At 47.4% G+C, this 19,515-nt stretch overlaps 2 protein-coding genes across 2 annotated transcripts in view; both read right to left on the reverse strand.

Moving 5' to 3' along the window:
* Window positions 1-2,162, reverse strand: part of LOC138663429 (gastrula zinc finger protein XlCGF57.1-like) — a 33,295-nt gene extending 31,133 nt beyond the window's left edge. The window contains exon 1 of the mRNA XM_069749635.1: window positions 1,828-2,162. The gene's annotated coding sequence lies outside the window, so the exon portion shown is untranslated. The remainder of the gene's footprint in view (window positions 1-1,827) is intronic.
* Window positions 1-19,515, reverse strand: part of LOC138663424 (oocyte zinc finger protein XlCOF6-like) — a 394,108-nt gene that overhangs the window by 343,183 nt on the left and 31,410 nt on the right. The window lies entirely within an intron of this gene.

Consider the following 19,515-nt stretch of genomic DNA (forward strand, 5'->3'; position numbering starts at 1 on the left):
ACCTCCACCCGCAGAGCCGCACTCCACATAGAGAATAATGGAGCCTCCAGCACCGACCTCCACCCGCAGAGCCGCACTGCACAGAGAATAATGAAGCCTTCAGCACCGACCTCCACCCGCAGAGCCGCACTCCACATAGAGAATAATGGAGCCTCCAGCACCGACCTCCACCCGCACACCACATAGAGAATAATGGAGCCTCCAGCACCGACCTCCACCCGCACACCACATAGAGAATAATGGAGCCTCCAGCACCGACCTCCACATAGAGAATAATGGAGCCTCCAGCACCGACCTCCACCCGCAGAGCCGCACTCCACATAGAGAATAATGGAGCCTCCAGCACCGACCTCCACCCGCAGAGCCACACTCCACATAGAGAATAATGGAGCCTCCAGCACCGACCTCCACCCGCAGAGCCGCACTCCACATAGAGAATAATGGAGCCTCCAGCACCGACCTCCACCCGCAGAACAACACTCCACATAGAGAATAATGGAGCCTCTAGCACCGACCTCCACCCGCAGAGCCGCACTCCACATAGAGAATAATGGGGCCTCCAGCACCGACCTCCACCCGCAGAGCCGCACTCCACATAGAGGATAATGGAGCCTCCAGCACCAACCTCCACCCGCAGAGCCGCACTGCACAGAGAATAATGGAGCCTCCAGCACCGACCTCCACCCGCAGAGCCGCACTCCACAGAGAATAATGGAGCCTCCAGCACCGACCTCCACCCGCAGAGCCGCACTCCACATAGAGAATAATGGAGCCTCCAGCACCGACCTCCACCCGCAGAGCCGCACTCCACATAGAGAATAATGGAGCCTCCAGCACCTACCTCCACCCGCAGAGCCGCACTCCACATAGAGAATAATGGAGCCTCCAGCACCGACCTCCACCCGCAGAGCCGCACTCCACATAGAGAATAATGGAGCCTCCAGCACCGACCTCCACCCGCAGAACCACACTCCACATAGAGAATAATGGAGCCTCTAGCACCGACCTCCACCCGCAGAGCCGCACTCCACATAGAGAATAATGGGGCCTCCAGCACCGACCTCCACCCGCAGAGCCGCACTCCACATAGAGGATAATGGAGCCTCCAGCACCAACCTCCACCCGCAGAGCCGCACTGCACAGAGAATAATGGAGCCTCCAGCACCGACCTCCACCCGCAGAGCTGCACTCCACATAGAGAATAATGGAGCCTCCAGCACCGACCTCCACCCGCAGAGCCGCACTCCACATAGAGAATAATGGGGCCTCCAGCACCGACCTCCACCCGCAGAGCCGCACTCCACACAGAGAATAATGGAGCCTCCAGCACCGACCTCCACCCGCAGAGCCGCACTCCACATAGAGAATAATGGGGCCTCCAGCACCGACCTCCACCCGCAGAGCCGCACTCCACATAGAGAATAATGGGGCCTCCAGCACCGACCTCCACCCGCAGAGCCGCACTCCACATAGAGAATAATGGGGCCTCCAGCACCGACCTCCACCCGCAGAGCCGCACTCCACATAGAGAATAATGGAGCCTCCAGCACCGACCTCCACCCGCAGAGCCGCACTCCACATAGAGAATAATGGGGCCTCCAGCACCGACCTCCACCCGCAGAGCCGCACTCCACATAGAGGATAATGGAGCCTCCAGCACCAACCTCCACCCGCAGAGCCGCACTGCACAGAGAATAATGGAGCCTCCAGCACCGACCTCCACCCGCAGAGCTGCACTCCACATAGAGAATAATGGAGCCTCCAGCACCGACCTCCACCCGCAGAGCCGCACTCCACACAGAGAATAATGGGGCCTCCAGCACCTACCTCCACCCGCAGAGCCGCACTCCACACAGAGAATAATGGAGCCTCCAGCACCGACCTCCACCCACAGAGCCGCACTCCACATAGAGAATAATGGAGCCTCCAGCACCGACCTCCACCCGCAGAGCCGCACTCCACATAGAGAATCATGGAGCCTCCAGCACCGACCTCCACCCGCAGAGCCGCACTCCACATAGAGAATAATGGAGCCTCCAGCACCGACCTCCACCCGCAGAGCCGCACTCCACATAGAGAATAATGGAGCCTCCAGCACCGACCTCCACCCGCAGAGCCACAGGACACCACATATATGGCAGTTCTGTGTGCACAGGACCTGTGATGAGGTCACAGGAGGGGAGGAGTCAGGGGTCACATGATCAGGGGCCTCAGTGTATGCAGGATTCTGCTGTGCTGGTTGTTATGGTGTTGGATGTTTGGGGTCAGGAGGGGTTTACAGTGTGGATATAGCAGAGCCACGAGTGTACGGAGCCGTGAGTGTATGAGGTGTACGGAGCGGAGCCGCGTGTGTATGAGGTATACGAAAAAGAGAAAGGAAAGGAATACAGGCAATAGTAGGCACACCATCCAGTCATAATGACCTAGACTAAATGAATAATACGGGTAACATAACATAGTTATTAAGGTTGAAGGAAGACTTTAAGTCCATCTAGTTCAACCCATAGCCTAACCTAACATGCCCTAAGGCTACGTTCACACTAGCGTTGCGCCGAAAAATTTTGACCAAAATCGGACGCACAGAAAATGCAACTTGTTGCATTTTCTTGCGTCCGACGCTAGCGTCGGAAACGACGCAAGTGTCGAAAAACGCCACCCTAAAAACGCACGCGTCCCCTATGTTAAACATAGGGGCGCGTCGCCGGCGCAACAGCGACGCACATTGGCGGAACGCCAATGTGAACGTAGCCTAACATGTTGATCCAGAGGAAGGCAAAAAAAAAAAACCCATGTGGCAAATAGTAAGCTCCACATTGGGGAAAAAATTCCTTCCCGACTCCACATACGGCAATCAGACTAGTTCCCTGGATCAACGCCCTATCAAGGAATCTAGTGTATATACCCTATAACATTATACTTTTCCAGAAAGGCATCCAGTCCCCTCTTAAATTTAAGTATTGAATCACTCATTACAACATCATACGGCAGAGAGTTCCATAGTCTCATTGCTCTAACAGTAAAGAATCCGCGCCTGTTATTATGCTTAAACCTTCTTTCCTCTAGACGGAGAGGATGCCCCCTTGTCCCTGTCTAAGGTCTATGATTAAAAAGTTCATCAGAAAGGTCTTTGTACTGTCCCCTCATATATTTATACTGTACATTAAAATAAGATCACCCCTTATGTTATGATCAGGTGGCCTTGGAGCAGCATGAAAACCTTCACTGGAGTAGGTGGCAACTATACTGACCGCAAACCCTGATCTTATCACCGCAACTAGAAGTAGCCGTGGGGTGTGCCTAACAAAACCTAGACACCTCGACACAGCCGGAGGACTAAATACCCCTAAAGATGGAAATAGGAAAACTATCTTGCCTCAGAGTAGACCCCCAAAGGATAGGCAGCCCCCCACAAATAATGACTGTGAGTTGGAGAGGAAAAGACACACGCAGGCAGAAAACAGGCTTAGCAAAGGAGGCCACTTCTAGCTAAATAGAAAAGGACAGGACAGGATACTAAGCGGTCAGCATAAAAATACTCCAAAAATATCCACAGCAGAAAATACAAAACTCCACCACCTAACTAAAGATGTGGAGAGTATAACTGCAACTCCAGAGAATCCAACCAGACTGAGAAAAACAACTGACACAGTCTAAGCTGGACAAATAGAAACAAAAGATCAGCACTGAAAATAAGCACACAGCAAGTGTGCTTCAGAAAAAGAAACAGACACTTATCTTTGCTGAACTAGCAGATAAGCAGGAGAGGCCAGGCACAGATCCAATACTTCCAAAGAAACATTGACAACTGACAAGGGCTAATGAATCCTGCACACTTAAATATCCCAGTCAGAACAGCAATTAGCAGATACACCTGGCCAGGACTGTGACTCAGAGACAACTGCATTCCCACCTACAACCACTGGAGGGAACCCAAGAGCAGAATTCACAACACCCTTAGTCTTCGTTTTTCCAAACTAAATAAGCCTGCAAATGGAATAGTGTGGGACACACCAATGCTAGAAAGCGAACAACCACAGAAAAAATGGTGCAATAAAGTCCAAAAAGTAATATTAAATAACTTTATTAGGTATAAAAATACAAACTACAGAAATTTGGACAATAGCGGGTTAAAATTGCCAGCAAATTACATGGAGCGCATGGAGTTAAGCACAAATCCCCATAACAACCACTGAATAGCCAGACACCGGACACAGGCACTAATAATCAAGTCACTCATGTTCCATACTAGTAGCAATATATTAAACTAGCTATTGAACCCGTTCTACGCCCGGGTGGCGAGCATTTATATTGGTATATTGTCTCCATCATGGTATGTGCTGCTCCATCCTGCGTCCCCATCCTGTTATGCGCTGCTCCATCCTGCGTCCCCATCCTGTCATGTGCTGCTCCATCCTGCGTCCCCATCCTGTCATGCGCTGCTCCATCCTGCGTTCCCTTTCCTGTCATGCGCTGCTCCCATCCTGCGTCCCCATCCTGTCATGCGCTGCTCCCATCCTGCATCCCCATCCTGTGATGCGCTGCTCCCATCCTGTGATGCGCTGCTCCCATCCTGCGTCCCCATCCTGTCATGTGCTGCTCCATCCTGCGTCCCCATCCTGTCATGCGCTGCTCCATCATGCGTCCCCATCCTGTCATGCGCTGCTGCATCCTGCGTCCCCATCCTTATGTGCTGCTGCATCCTGCGTCCCCATCCTGTCATGCGCTGCTGCATCCTGCGTCCCCATCCTTATGTGCTGCTGCATCCTGCTTCCCCATCCTTATGTGCTGCTGCATCCTGCGTCCCCATCCTTATGTGCTGCTGCATCCTGCATCCCCATCCTTATGTGCTGCTCCATCCTGCGTCCCCATCCTTATGTGCTGCTCCATCCTGCGTCCCCATCCTTATGTGCTGCTCCATCCTGCGTCCCCATCCTTATGTGCTGCTCCATCCTGCGTCCCCATACTGTTATGTGCTGCTCCATCCTGCGTCCCCATCCTTATGTGCTGCTCCATCCTGCGTCCCCATCCTTATGTGCTGCTCCATCCTGCGTCCCCATCCTTATGTCCTGCTCCATCCTGCGTCCCCATACTGTTATGTGCTGCTCCATCCTGCTTCCCCATCCTTATGTGCTGCTGCATCCTGCGTCCCCATCCTTATGTGCTGCTGCATCCTGCGTCCCCATCCTTATGTGCTGCTCCATCCTGCGTCCCCATCCTTATGTGCTGCTGCATCCTGCGTCCCCATCCTTATGTGCTGCTCCATCCTGCGTCCCCATCCTTATGTGCTGCTGCATCCTGCGTCCCCATCCTTATGTGCTGCTGCATCCTGCGTCCCCATCCTTATGTGCTGCTCCATCCTGCGTCCCCATCCTTATGTGCTGCTGCATCCTGCGTCCCCATCCTTATGTGCTGCTCCATCCTGTGTCCCCATACTGTTATGTGCTGCTCCATCCTGCGTCCCCATCCTTATGTGCTGCTGCATCCTGCGTCCCCATCCTTATGTGCTGCTCCATCCTGTGTCCCCATTTTTATGTGCTGCTCCATCCTGCGTCCCCATCCTTATGTGCTGCTGCATCCTGCGTCCCCATCCTTATGTGCTGCTCCATCCTGCGTCCCCATCCTTATGTGCTGCTGCATCCTGCGTCCCCATCCTTATGTGCTGCTACATCCTGTGTCCCCATTTTTATGTGCTGCTCCATCCTGCGTCCCCATCCTTATGTGCTGCTCCATCCTGCGTCCCCATCCTTATGTGCTGCTGCATCCTGCGTCCCCATCCTTATGTGCTGCTCCATCCTGTGTCCCCATTTTTATGTGCTGCTCCATCCTGCGTCCCCATCCTTATGTGCTGCTGCATCCTGCGTCCCCATCCTCATGTGCTGCTCCATCCTGCGTCCCCATCCTTATGTGCTGCTCCATCCTGCGTCCCCATCCTTATGTGCTGCTCCATCCTGCGTCCCCATCCTTATGTGCTGCTCCATCCTGCGTCCCCATCCTTATGTGCTGCTGCATCCTGCGTCCCCATCCTTATGTGCTGCTCCATCCTGTGTCCCCATTTTTATGTGCTGCTCCATCCTGCGTCCCCATCCTTATGTGCTGCTGCATCCTGCGTCCCCATCCTTATGTGCTGCTCCATCCTGCGTCCCCATCCTTATGTCCTGCTCCATCCTGCGTCCTCATCCTTATGTGCTGCTCCATCCTGCGTCCCCATACTGTTATGTGCTGCTCCATCCTGCGTCCCCATCCTTATGTGCTGCTCCATCCTGCGTCCCCATCCTTATGTGCTGCTCCATCCTGCGTCCCCATACTGCCTCTGACCCGCTCGGCGCCGAGTGCTGGGGGGCCTGAGCAGGCGGGGACACCGGCGCGCTGTAGGGGTCAGGTGCCGGTATCGCCGCCAGCTCAGGCCCCCCAGCACTTACTATACTCACCTGTCCGGCGTTCCATCGCTGAGCGCCGCCATCTTCCCGGTCTCCTGGCTGTGACTGTTCAGTCAGAGGGCGGCGCCGGCGCGCATTGAGCGCGTCATCGCGCCCTCTGAACTGAAGGCCACAGACCGAAGACCGGGAAGATGGCGCCGCTCAGCGATGGAACGGGGACAGGTGAATATAGGCAGATACTCACCCTCCTGGCGGTCCCTGCTTCTGCGGTGGAGATCGCGGTGTGTGTTCAGTGTGAACGCACACCGCGATCTCCCGGGAGCGTCGCTCTGTGAGGCCCAGACTGCGCCGGCGCTTGCGCAGTCTATAGAGGCTTCGGACAGAGTGACGCTCCCAGCGTTATATTATAGATGTTGAATTGAGAACACGGTGAAAGTATAAACATAAATCATTGTGCATACCAATGTCTGCAAACAGTGGCCCAGATATCTCACATACCGGTAGTAGAGTACGGGGACTTGTCAGCTCCAACCCACCCCGACGAGTGTTCTTTCTTCAGGGGGCGTGCCATGACCCATCAAAACATGCTATTTATAGCCACCATCAGTAAAATTGAGCCAATCCACCGCTGCCTTGCACTAAGTACGGCACATTAACCAGCCCCGGAAAGCATGGGCCCATGCAATCCGGCACAAGGGAACGGACTGAAAGTGAAGGAGACGGAGATCAGAACTGCGCATGAGCGGAAGTCCATATGTGGCCTTCTTGGAAATGGGTAAACCAGTAACCAACCGCACAGCAATAGAAATGATGAACAAAAAAAGGGTAAGGTCCAATTGTATGCACAAACATGAACATGCAGATATACAGTACAGACCAAAAGTTTGGACACACCTTATCATTTAAAGATTTTTCTGTATTTTCATGACTATGAAAATTGTAAATTCACACTGAAGGCATCAAAACTATGAATTAACACGTGGAATTATGTACTTAACAAAAAAGTGTGAAACAACTGAAATTATGTCTTATAGTCTAGGTTCTTCAAAGTAGCCACCTTTATCTTTGATGACTGGTTTGCACACTCTTGGTATTCTCTTGATGAGCTTCAAGAGGTAGTCACCGGGAATGGTCTTCCAACAATCTTTAAGGAGTTCCCAGAGATGCTAAGCACTTGTTGGTCTTTTTGCCTTCACTCTGCGGTCCAGCTCACCCCAAACCATCTCGATTGGGTTCAGGTCTGGTGACTGTGGAGGCCAGTTCATCTGGCATAGCACCCCATCACTCTCCTTCTTTGTCAAATAGCCCTTACACAGCCCGGAGGTGTGTTTGGGGTCACTGTCCAGTTGAAAAATAAATGATGGTTCAACTAAACGCAAACCGGATGGAATAGCATGCCGCTGCAAGATGCTGTGGTAGCCATGCTGGTTCAGTATGCATTCAATTTTGAATAAATCCCCAACAGTGTCACCAGCAAAGCCCCCCCACACCATCACACCTCCTCCTCCATGCTTCACGGTGGGAACCAGGCATGTAGAGTCCATCTGTTCACCTTTTCTGAGTCGCACAAAGACACCGTGGTTGGAACCAAAGATCTCAAATTTGGACTCATCAGACCTAAGCACAGATTTCCACTGGTCTAATGTCCATTCCTTGTATTCTTTAGCCCAAACAAGTCTCTTCTGCTTGTTGCCTGTCCTTAGCAGTGGTTTCCAAGCAGCTATTTTACCATGGAGGCATGCTGCACAAAGTCTCCTATTAACAGGTGTTGTAGAGATGTGTCTGCTGCTAGAACTCTGTGTGGCATTGACCTGGTCTCTAATCTGAGCTGCTGTTAACCTGTGATTTCTGAGGCCGGTGACTCAGATAAACTTATCCTCAGAAGCAGAGGTGACTCTTGGTCTTCCTTTCCTGGTGCGGTCCTCATGTGAGCCAGTTTCTTTGAAGCGCCTGATGGTTTTTGCCACTGCACTTGGGGACACTTTCAAAGTTTTCCCAATTTTTCGAACTGACTGACCTTCATTTCTTAAAGTAATGATGGCCACTCGTTTTTCTTTACTTAGCTGCTTTTATCTTGCCATAATACAAATTCTAACAGTCTATTCAGTAGGACTATCAGCTGTGTATCCACCAGACTTCTGCACAACACAACTGATGGTCCCAACACCATTTATAAGGCAAAAAATCCCAATTTTTAAACCTGACAGGGCACACCTGTGAAAAGAAAACCTTTCCCGGTGACTACCTCTTGAAGCAAAAATCTTTAAATGAGAAGGTGTGTCCAAACTTTTGATCTGTACTGTATAAGTAGGTCAACTTTTGAATGCAAAAAGCAAAAAAAGAATATCCAGCTCAACGAGACAGTGAAAAGTAAAAACTTGGTACTTTGAATGGCCTGGTGGCATTTTAAAATTTAAATTAATTTAGCGTTTTGTTTGTTTTTTGTGCCAACTATTTACAGGAAAGTTTGTGGACCATTCACTGTCCATGGCCTCAGTGTCTCTTTAAACAAATGAACTTTTAAACTTTAGCAGTCATAAACTCTTAGCAACATTTAGTTACCTCTCTACTTCCTCTTATGCCTGCAAGGCCAGGGACTGCTGCCTCTCCTGCTTTTCCCGATGTCTACAGTGCTCCCGCCAGGTTATAATGGGGATTTCTCCTTGGAGCACTATCTTGTCCACCACTACGGGTCCCTCTTCAAACACCACAGATTTGGTATAATTAGCCCAGGGCCCGCTGGCTGGAACTAACGGAGCTGTCATTTGGTCTAGGCTGCCGTCCCACTGGTCCCAGTGTAGTAGATGGCCTATCCCTCTGGGCCTTGGAGTCGGCAGGGTCAATAAGGGGCCCACCAGGGTGTCGTCTGGCGCAGGGGTGGCAACGAGACTTGAGGCTGAGGTACCCTTGGCGTACGATGACATTTCACCAAGGGACCAAAAACTCTGATCGGGTGTGTACAGCAGTAGGGGTGATTCGGGCCTAGCTGTTGGGCCTTCTGCCGCACCCCTTATCTTTTCTTCCAGAGCGCTGGATCTTCTTTCCTGCTCCCGGGCGGAGAAGGTTGCTGGCGGTCATCCATTAAGGTACCCAGGGAAGGCCTCCTTTCACCCGGCCACAGCCTCCAGCTGCATTTGGTTGGGATTAGGGTTGGTTGTGTGTTGGGGTTTGGGTTGGGATTAGGGTTAGGGGTGTGTTGGGGTTAGGGTTGTGGTTAGAGGTGTGTTGGGGTTAGGGTTGTGATTACGGTTATGTTACAGTTGGGATTAGAGGTGTGTCGGGGTTAGTGTTGGAGTGAGAATTGAGGGGTTTCCAATGTTTAGGCACATCAGGGGGTCTCCAATCACGACATAGCGCCACCAATGATTCCAGCCAATCTTGCATTCAAAAAGTCAAATGGTGCTCCCTCCCTTCCGAGCCCCGACTTGCGTCCACACAGTGATTTACCCAAACATATGGGGCATAAGCTTACTCAGGAAGAATTGTACAACAATTTTGGGCGTCTAATTTCTCCTGTTACTCTTGGAAAAATTAAAAATTGGGGGCTAAAAAATTATTTTTGTGGGGAAAAAAATGATTTTTTATTTTCACGGCTCTGCGTTATAAAATTCTGTGAAGCACTTGGGGGTTCAAAGTGCTTACCACACATCTAGATAAGTTCCTTGGGGGGTCTAGTTTCCAAAATGGGGTCACTTGTGGTGGGTTTCTACTGCTTAGGTACATCAGGGGCTCTGCAAACGCAACGTGACGCTTGCAGACCATTCCATCAAAGTCTGCATTTCAAAACGTCACTACTTCGTTTCCGAGCCCCAACGTGTGCCCAAACAGTAGTTTACCCCCACATATGGGGTATCAGCATACTCAGGACAAACTGGACAACAACTATTGGGGTTCAGTTTCTTCTGTTACCCTTGTGAAAATATAAAATTACGGGCTAAAAAAATCATTTTTGAGGAAAAAAAAGATTTTTTATTTTCATGGCTCTGCGTTATAAACTTCTGTGAAGCACTTGGGGGTTCAAAGTGCTCATCACACATCTAGATAAGTTCCTTGGAGGGTCTAGTTTCCAAAATGGTGCCACTTGTGGGGGAGTTCAAATGTTTATACACACAGGGGCTCTCCAAACGCAACATGGTGACCGCTAACGATTGGAGCTAATTTTTCATTCAAAAAGTCAAATGGCGCTCTTTCCCTTCCAAACCTTGCCGTGTGCCCAGACAATGGTTTACCCCCACATGTGAGGTATCGGTGTACTCAGGAGAAATTGCCCAAAACATTTTAAGATCCATTTTATCCTGTAGCCCATGAAAAAAATGAAGAAATTGAGGCTAAAAGAATTTTTTTCTGGAAAAAAAGTACTTTTTTCACTTTTACGGATCAATTTGTGAAGCACCTGGGGGTTTAAAGTGCTCACTATGCATCTAGATAAGTTCGTTGGGGGGTCTAGTTTCCAAAATGGGGTCACTTGTGGGGGAGCTCCAATCTTTAGGCACACAAAGGCAAAATGGTGTCCACTAAAGATTGGAGCCAATTTTTCATTCAAAAAGTCAAGTGGTGCGCCTTCCCTTCCTAGCCCTGTTGTGCGCCCAAACAGTGATTCACCCTCACATTTGGGGTATCAGCATACTCAGGACAAATTGTACAACAACTTTTGGGGTCCAGTTTCTCCTTTTATCCTTGGGAAAATAAAAAAATTGTTGCTAAAAGTTCATTTTTGTGTTTAAAAAGTTAAATGTTCATTTTTTCCTTCCATGTTTCTTCTGCTGCTGTGAAACACCTGAATGGTTAATAAACTTAATGAATGTGGTTTTGAGCTCCTTGAGGGGTGCAGTTTTTAAAATGGTGTCACTTTTGGGTATTTTCAGCCATATAGACCCCTCAAACTGACTTCAAACGTGAGGTGGTCCCTAAAAAAAATGGTTTTGTAAATTTTGTTGTAAAAATGAGAAATTGCTGGTCAAATTTTAACCCGTATAACTTCCTAGCAAAAAAAAAAAAATGTTTCCAAATTTGTGATGATGTAAAGTAGACATGTGGGAAATGTTATTTATTAACTATTTTGTGTCACATAGCTCTCTGGTTTAACAGAATAAAAATTCATAATTTGAAAATTGCAAAATTTTCAAAATTTTTGCTAAATTTATGTTTTTTTCACTAATAAACGCAAACATTATTGACCTAAATTTACCACTAACATGAAGCTCAATATGTCACAAAAAAAAATCTCAGAATCGCTATGATCCATTGAAGCGTTCTTGAGTTATTACCTTATAAATGGACACTGGTCAGAATTTCAAAAAGTGGCCAGGTCATTAAGGTCAAAATAGGCTGGGTCATGAAGGGGTTAATTCTTAGTTTTAGGCTGCCGTCACACTAGCAGTATTTGGTCAGCATTTTACATCAGTATTTATAAGCCAAAACCAGGAATGGAACAAATAGAGGAAAAGTATAATAGAAACATATGCACAAGTTCTGCATTTATCATCCACTCCTGGTTTTGGCTTACAAATACTGATGTAAAATACTGACCAAATACTGCTAGTGTGACGGCAGCCTTACACTGTGTCTCACTATGAGACACTCATTTTGTGCAGGCTGATCTCTTCTATAACATGCAGAGCTGCATGCTATAGAAGCTTTCAGTGCTGCACGGAGTTGCACACTGACCTGAGAGACTTCCTGGTCATCACTGCACATGACCGGAAGTCTCTCAGCAGTAGAGACCCGGATGTCATCATGACGACATCGGGTCTCCATGGCAGCAATCGGGACCCCACATCATGCCGTGGGATCTCCGATCCAAAGGCAGAGGATCTGTCAGCCCCTCTGCCAGCTCCGGAATGCTGTGGTCATGTTTGATCGCAGTGTTCCAGGGGTTAAAGTGCCGGGAGTGGTCTGTGACCGCTCCTGGCACTTAGTACTGGGTGTCACCTCTGATAATCATCTGACACCCGGCCACGATCAGCCGAGCTCCCATATGAGCGCAGCTGCTTGCATGGGACGTACTATTCTATCCATGAGAATTAGGTCCCAGGTCACATGGACGGAATAATACGTCTGATGGCAGAAAGGGGTTAAAGTGATATTGTAACAATGGTGGGAAGAATAATAATTTCACATTTCTTCAGATAATTTAAAGACACAAACTTATTGTGAGGCAGGAAAGATAGTTTTGAGAGAGAAATTAATAGCTTATTTGCATACATTAAAAAAAGACCTTCAAATAAGAAGAGTTTTGCAATAAACAGAGAAAAATGTGTAGTCTTCGGATGACAAAAAAAACTGAAAAGGCCGGAGAAAACTGGAAGGAGGCCCAAAAAATTGTTAAAGGATGAGCAGAGAAGAGAGGAATGTTTAGGAAGACACAAATGGACATTGAGTTGAGGAGGTTTGGGGATAAAGTGGGTGTTAGGGGTCAAGTTCCCGCCTCTGCACAGGAGGAATCTCGGGCCATCTCCGCTGCGGTCTCCCATTCTCCTCCTACCACAGTGGAGCCTGCTCAGTGGAGACGTCAGTCCCAGCATCTCGCTCAGTCTGACTCTGTACAAAGAGTTACTGCTGCTTTTCCTGCTTCTGCCATTGAAGTCAGTGCTGGGCAGCGGCGAGCAGACGCTTCTGGGACTAAGTCCTGCTTTTCTCGTTCTGAGCATGCCCAGAGTAAGATCTCTCAGTGGAGATCGAGGATCACATGATCAGATACTGCAGCTAAAGTCATTGGTCCTTCAGGAAGGTCCTGTAGGTGCTCACGCTCCGTGGCAATAATAATAAATAATAATCTTTATTTTTATATAGCGCTAACATATTCCGCAGCGCTTTACAGGTTGCACACATTATCGTTGCTGTCCCCATTGGGGCTCACAATCTAAATTCCCTATCAGTATGTCTTTGGAATGTGGGAGGAAACCGGAGTACCCGGAGGAAACCCACGCAAACACGGAGAGAACATACAAACTCTTTGCACATGTTGTCCTTATTGGGGCTTGAGCCCAGGACTCCAGCGCTGCAAGGCTGCTGTGCTATCCACTGCGCCACCATGCTGCCCTCTCATTGGTCCTTCTAGGCAGGTCTTGTACGTGCTGCAACTATTTAAGGCTTGCATGGCCGCACGGCCATGCGCTAGTATCGTTCTATGTTATGTGCTTTGCGCCAGTGTGGTCATGTGAGTTTGTGTTCAGGGACCTGGCTAAAATAAGCCCCTAGAATGCTGGCACCTCCGGCGAGATTTTGTGTGCATGCATGACCACTAACTGCTCCCAGTTGGGTAGTTAGCTTGTGCCACTGTGAAGTCAAACAGGGCGCAGTGCTTTGAGTTCACGGCTACTCTGTGAAGTAACAGAGTTAGCTCATACCGCCATATAGTTCCGCCGTTTACTAGCAGCAGGTTCTTCTGCACGGTGGACCCCGGGCTGCGAACGCATCTATTATAATAAAACCTCTATATTTACTCGGTGCGTTCCACTAGCCCTAACAGTGGGCAGGCTACTAGCAAATTTGGCAAAAGGAAGAAAGGGAAAAAAATATAATAAAACTTAAGAATAAAGAGGGTCTAGTAGTGGATAATCCCAAAGAGATAAGCTCAATCCTGGGGGATTTTTATGGAAACTTATACCAAGATGAGTCACAGGGGGATGACAGAAGCAGAGATTTTTTGAGTAAACTACAATGCCTAATTCCACAGAAACATATTTGACTTTGCTAAATGTCCCTGTTACGGAGGAAGAGGTGAAGAGCACTATTGGTGGTCTACCAGAAGGAAAAGCTCACTGTCCTGATGGGTTCACAGGTGATTTCTTTAAAGTCATGACCCAGCAAATAGCTCCTATTCTAACTAAATGGTATAATGAGATACTTACAAGGTGAAGACTTGTTGGGGGAACCAATGTGGCTCATAAAAGCTTGACACCAAAAGATGGGAAAAGCGCGGAGGATTCAGCTTCCTATAGACCTATCTCTCTGATAAGCCAGTATATTAAAATAATTTCCAAATTTATGGCAAACAGGTTGGCAGGGATACTCCTAGCTCTAGTGTCATCAGCTCAGGTGGGCTTTCTGAAAGATAGGAGTGCGGTCACAAATGTTAGACGGACATTATTATTATTTATTTTCTCGTATAGCACCATTAATTCCATGGTGCTGTACATGAGAAGGGATTACATACAAAGTTATAAATATCGTTTACAGTAAACAAATTTACAATGACAGACTGCTACAGAGGGGAGAGGACCCTGTTCTTGCGGTCTTATATTCTATGGGATAATGGGGAAGAGACAGAAGGTCGGGAGTGCAGCAGCTCTGGCGGTGGGGAGGCGGCGGCTCTGGCAGTGGTGAGGCGGCGGCTCAGTTATTGTTGGCTGTAGGCTTTCCTGGAGAGATGGGTTTTCAGGTTCTGTCTGAAGGATCCGAGGGTGGTGGATAATCGGACGTGCTGAGGCGTGGAATTCCAGAAGATGGGGGATATTTGGCATAAATCTTGGAGGCAGTTGTGTGAGGAGTAGGGTTGAGCGAAACGGATCATTCATTTTCATAAGTCGCCGACTTTTGGCAAAGTCGGGTTTCATCAAACCCGACTCGATCCCTGTGTGGGGTCGGCCATGCGGTACGCGACTTTCGCGCCAAAGTCGCGTTTCAATGACGCGAAAAGCGCCATTTCTCAGCCAATGAAGGTGGACGCAGAGTGTGGGCAGCGTGATGACATAGGTCTCAGTCCCCACCATCTTAGAGAAGGGCATTGCAGTGATTGGCTTGCTGTCTGCGGCGTCACAGGGGCTATAAAGGGGCGTTCCCGCCGACCGCCATCTTACTGCTGCTGATCTGAGCATAGGGAGAGGTTGCTGCCGCTTCGTCAGAAGCAGGGATAGCGTTAGGCAGGGTACATTAACCCCAAAACCGCTTGTGCTGTAGCGATTTCCACTATCCAACACCACCTTTTGTTTGCAGGGACAGTGGAAGCTACATTTTTTTTTCCTCAGCGCTGTAGCTCATTGGGCTGCCCTAGAAGGCTCCCTGATAGCTGCATTGCTGTTTGTACACCGCTGTGCAAAGCAACTGCTTTTTTCAAAGCACAAATCCTGTTGTTCCTTCCTTTCTGCACAGCTTTCTTGTTTGTTTGTCCACACTTGATTTAATTTGTGCAGCAGTCCACTCCTTGTTATTGCTGCCTGCCATACATTGCTGAGATAACTGCAGGGAGATAGTAATTGTAGGACAGTCCCCTTTTTTTTTTTCTCGTTACATCTCTTCAAGCCACTTTCTGCCACAGAAAATATACTCTAATACAGTGGCCCACATTTATTCACTAGTCTCCCTGAAGAAAAAAAAAAAAGGGTACAGATTAAAATTGGCAAATCTGCATCAGTGGCAGTCCTGTGTGTGGCATCTGTGTCTCATTTTCTGGCACAGAAAACATACAGTCTAAGGCCGGCGTCACACACAGCGTATGAAAATACGGTCCGTATATTACGGCCGTAATACGTTGAAAAGTCCCCAAAATAGTGGTCCGTAGCTCCTCCGTAGGCAGGATGTGTCAGCGTTTTTTGTGCATGGCATCCTCCGTATGTAATCCGTATGGCAGCCGTACTGCGTGTTTTTATCGCAGGCCTGCAAAACCGACATACGGCTATACAAGGGATCCATGTGTAAAAAAAAACCAAAACATATAAACTGTCTATATATGTATATATATATATATATATATATATATATATATATATGTCAGTAGACACATATATGTATACATATTAATATTTCATCCAGCGCGATATAGCAGAAAGCCGGTAATTCAATTACCGGCTTTTGCTTTCTCCTTCCTAAACCCGACATGATATGAGACCTGGTTTACATACAGTAAACCATCTCATATCCCCATTTTTTTTGCATATTCCACACTACTAATGTTAGTAGTGTGTCTATGCAAAATTTGGCCGTTCTAGCTAGTAAATTAAAGGGTTAAATGGCGGAAAAATTGGCGTGGGCTCCCGCACAATTTTCTCCGCCAGAGTAGTAAAGCCAGTGACTGAGGGCAGATATTAATAGCCTGGAGAGGGTCCATGGTTATTGGCCCCCCCTGGCTAAAAACGTCTGCCCCCAGCCACCCCAGAAAAGGCACATCTGGAAGATGCGCCTATTCTGGCACTTGGCCACTCTCCTCCTATTCCCGTGTAGCGGTGGGATATGGGGTAATGAAGGGTTAATGCCACCTTGCTATTGTAAGGTGACATTAAGCCTAATTAATAATGGAGAGGCGTCAATTATGACACCTATCCATTATTAATCCAATACTAGTGAAGGGTTAAAAAAAAAACCACATTATTAAAAATTAATTTAATGAAAAAATCACAAAGGTTGTTGTATTAATTTATTCTACTCTCAATCCACTCACTGAAGACCCTCGATCTGTAAATCAAAAAAAAATAATAAACCAACAATATACATACCTTCCGAGGATCTGTCATGTCCAAAGATGTAAATCCATCTGAAGGGGTTAAAATATTTTGCAGCCACGAGCTCCGCTAATGCAGCTGCTCATGTCTGCAAAACTCCGGGGAATGAAGGTAAAGTAGGTCAATGACCTATATTTACCTGCATTTGCGGTGAGGCGCCCTCTGCTGGCTGTTCCTAGATCTTGGGAACTTTCCTAGAAAGCTCCCTGGCTCGAGTTCATATGAGGACAACCAGCAGAGAGCGCCCTCTTATGATCTCGAGCCAGGGAGCTTTCTAGGAAAGTTCCCACGATCTAGGAACAGCCAGCAGAGGGCGCCTCACCGCAAATGCAGGTAAATATAGGTCATTGACCTACTTTACCTTCATTCCCCGGGGTTTTGCAGACATGAGCAGCTGCATTAGCGGAGCTCGTGGCTGCAAAATATTTTAACCTCTTCAGATGGATTTACATCGTTGGATGTGACAGATCCTCGGAAGGTATGTATATTGTTGGTTTATTATTTTTTTTTTATTTACAGATCGAGGGTCTTCAGTAAGTGGATTGAGAGTAGAATAAATTAATACAACAACCTTTGTGATTTTTTCATTAAATTAATTTTTAATAATAGGTGTGTTTTTTTTAACCCTTTACTAGTATTGGATTAATAATGGATAGGTGTAATAATTGACGCCTCTCCATTATTAATTAGGCTTAATGTCACCTTACAATAGCAAGGTGGCATTAACCCTTCATTACCCCATATCCCACCGCTACACGGGAATGGGAAGAGAGTGGCCAAGTGCCAGAATAGGCGCATCTTCCAGATGTGCCTTTTCTGGGGTGGCTGGGGGCAGGTGTTTTTAGCCAGGCAGGGGCCAATAACCATGGACCGTCTCCAGGCTATTAATATCTGCCCTCAGTCACTGGCTTTACTACTCTGGCGGAGAAAATTGTGCGGGAGCCCACGCCAATTTTTTCCGCCATTTAACCCTTTAATTTACTAGCTAGAACGACCAAATTTTGCATATACACACTACTAACATTAGTAGTGTGGAATATGCAAAAAAATGGGGATATGAGATGGTTTACGGTATGTAAACCATGTCTCATATCATGTCGGGTTTAGAAAGGAGAAAGCAAAAGCCGGTAATTGAATTACCGGCTTTCTGCTATATCGCGCTGGATTAAATAATAATATATATACATATATGTGTCTCAATGACATATATATATATATATATATATATATATACCTATTCTATGTGTACACATTTATTCTACCTATTCTACTGTAAGCTGTCAGTGTGATTTTACTGTACACCGCACTGAATTGCCGGCTTTTCTCTCTAACAGCGCTGCGTATTCCTCGGAAGTCACACTGCTGGTCCGTGTGTAATCCGTATTTTTGGGGCTTCCATAGACTTTTATTGACGTTTTATTTGCGCAATACGGTGACAAACGCAGCATGCTGCGATTTTCTACGGCCGTAGAAAGCCGTATAATACTGATCAGTTTAATACGGCAGATAGGAGCAGGGGCATAGAGAATAATTGTGCCGTATGTTTTGCGAGTTTTACGGACGTAGTTTCTGCGCTCTTACATCCGTAAAACTCGCAAGTGTGACGCCGGCCTAACAGTGGGCCTGATTTCTTGCCAATTCTCCCAGAAATAAAATAAAAAAATAGTGGGAGATTAAGATTGCCATTTCTGCTTGAGTGCCAGTCCTGTGTGTGCCATCTCTCTCAAATTTTGGTGCACACAAAGCCTAGTGTCTAATACGGTTTGTTTTTAAATTCTCCCTGAAAAAAAAAAAAAATAGTGGGAGATTAATATTGGCATTTGTGCTTGAGTGCCAGTCGTGTGTGCCATATCTCTCAAATTGTGGGGCACAGAAAGCCTAGTGTCTATAGTACTGTTTTGTTTTTTGTTTTTTAATTCTCCCTTTAAAAAAAAAATTAGTGGGAGATTAATATTGGCATTTGTGCTTGAGTGCCAGTCGTGTGTGCCATCTCTCTCAAATTGTGGGGCACAGAAAGCCTAGTGTCTATAATATTGTTTTTTTTTTGTTTTTTTTAATTCTCCCTTAAAAAAAAAAATAGTGGGAGATTAATATTGGCATTTGTGCTTGAGTGCCAGTCGTGTGTGCCATCTCTCTCAAATTGTGGGCCACAGAAAGACTAGTGTCTATAATACTGTTTTTTTTTTTTGTTTTTTTAATTCTCCCTTAAAAAAAAAAAATTAGTGGGAGATTAATATTGGCATTTGTGCTTGAGTGACAGTCCTGCGTGTGTGGCATCTCTCTCATTTTGTGCCACAGAAAACCTAGTGTGTAACATTGTGCCTGATTTTCCTTGCAGTCTCACCCACCTATAAAGGGATATCTAAATCCTACAGAAGTTTGAGTTCACCTTGTAAGTTATTTTACAGTAACAAACACCGTTACTTTGGTTACGTTTTTCAAACAATGAGGAAGTCTGGTGGAAGAGGTCGTGGCCGTGGGCGTTCATTGCCAGCTGGTAATGATGGTAGTGGTGGTGGAGCATCCGGTGGTCGTGGGAAAAGCAATATAGCACCTAAGTCTCGAGTTGTGGAGCCAGGTTCGTCGTCTGGCTACACAAGGCCTCGAACGCTCCCTTTTCTCGAAGAAGGAAAACCGCTTTTAAAGCCGGAGCAGCAAGAGCAAGTTTTGGCTTTCCTTGCTGACTCAGCCTCTAGCTC

Source organism: Ranitomeya imitator, chromosome 2, assembly GCF_032444005.1.
Source record: "Ranitomeya imitator isolate aRanImi1 chromosome 2, aRanImi1.pri, whole genome shotgun sequence".
NCBI lineage: Eukaryota > Metazoa > Chordata > Amphibia > Anura > Dendrobatidae > Ranitomeya > Ranitomeya imitator.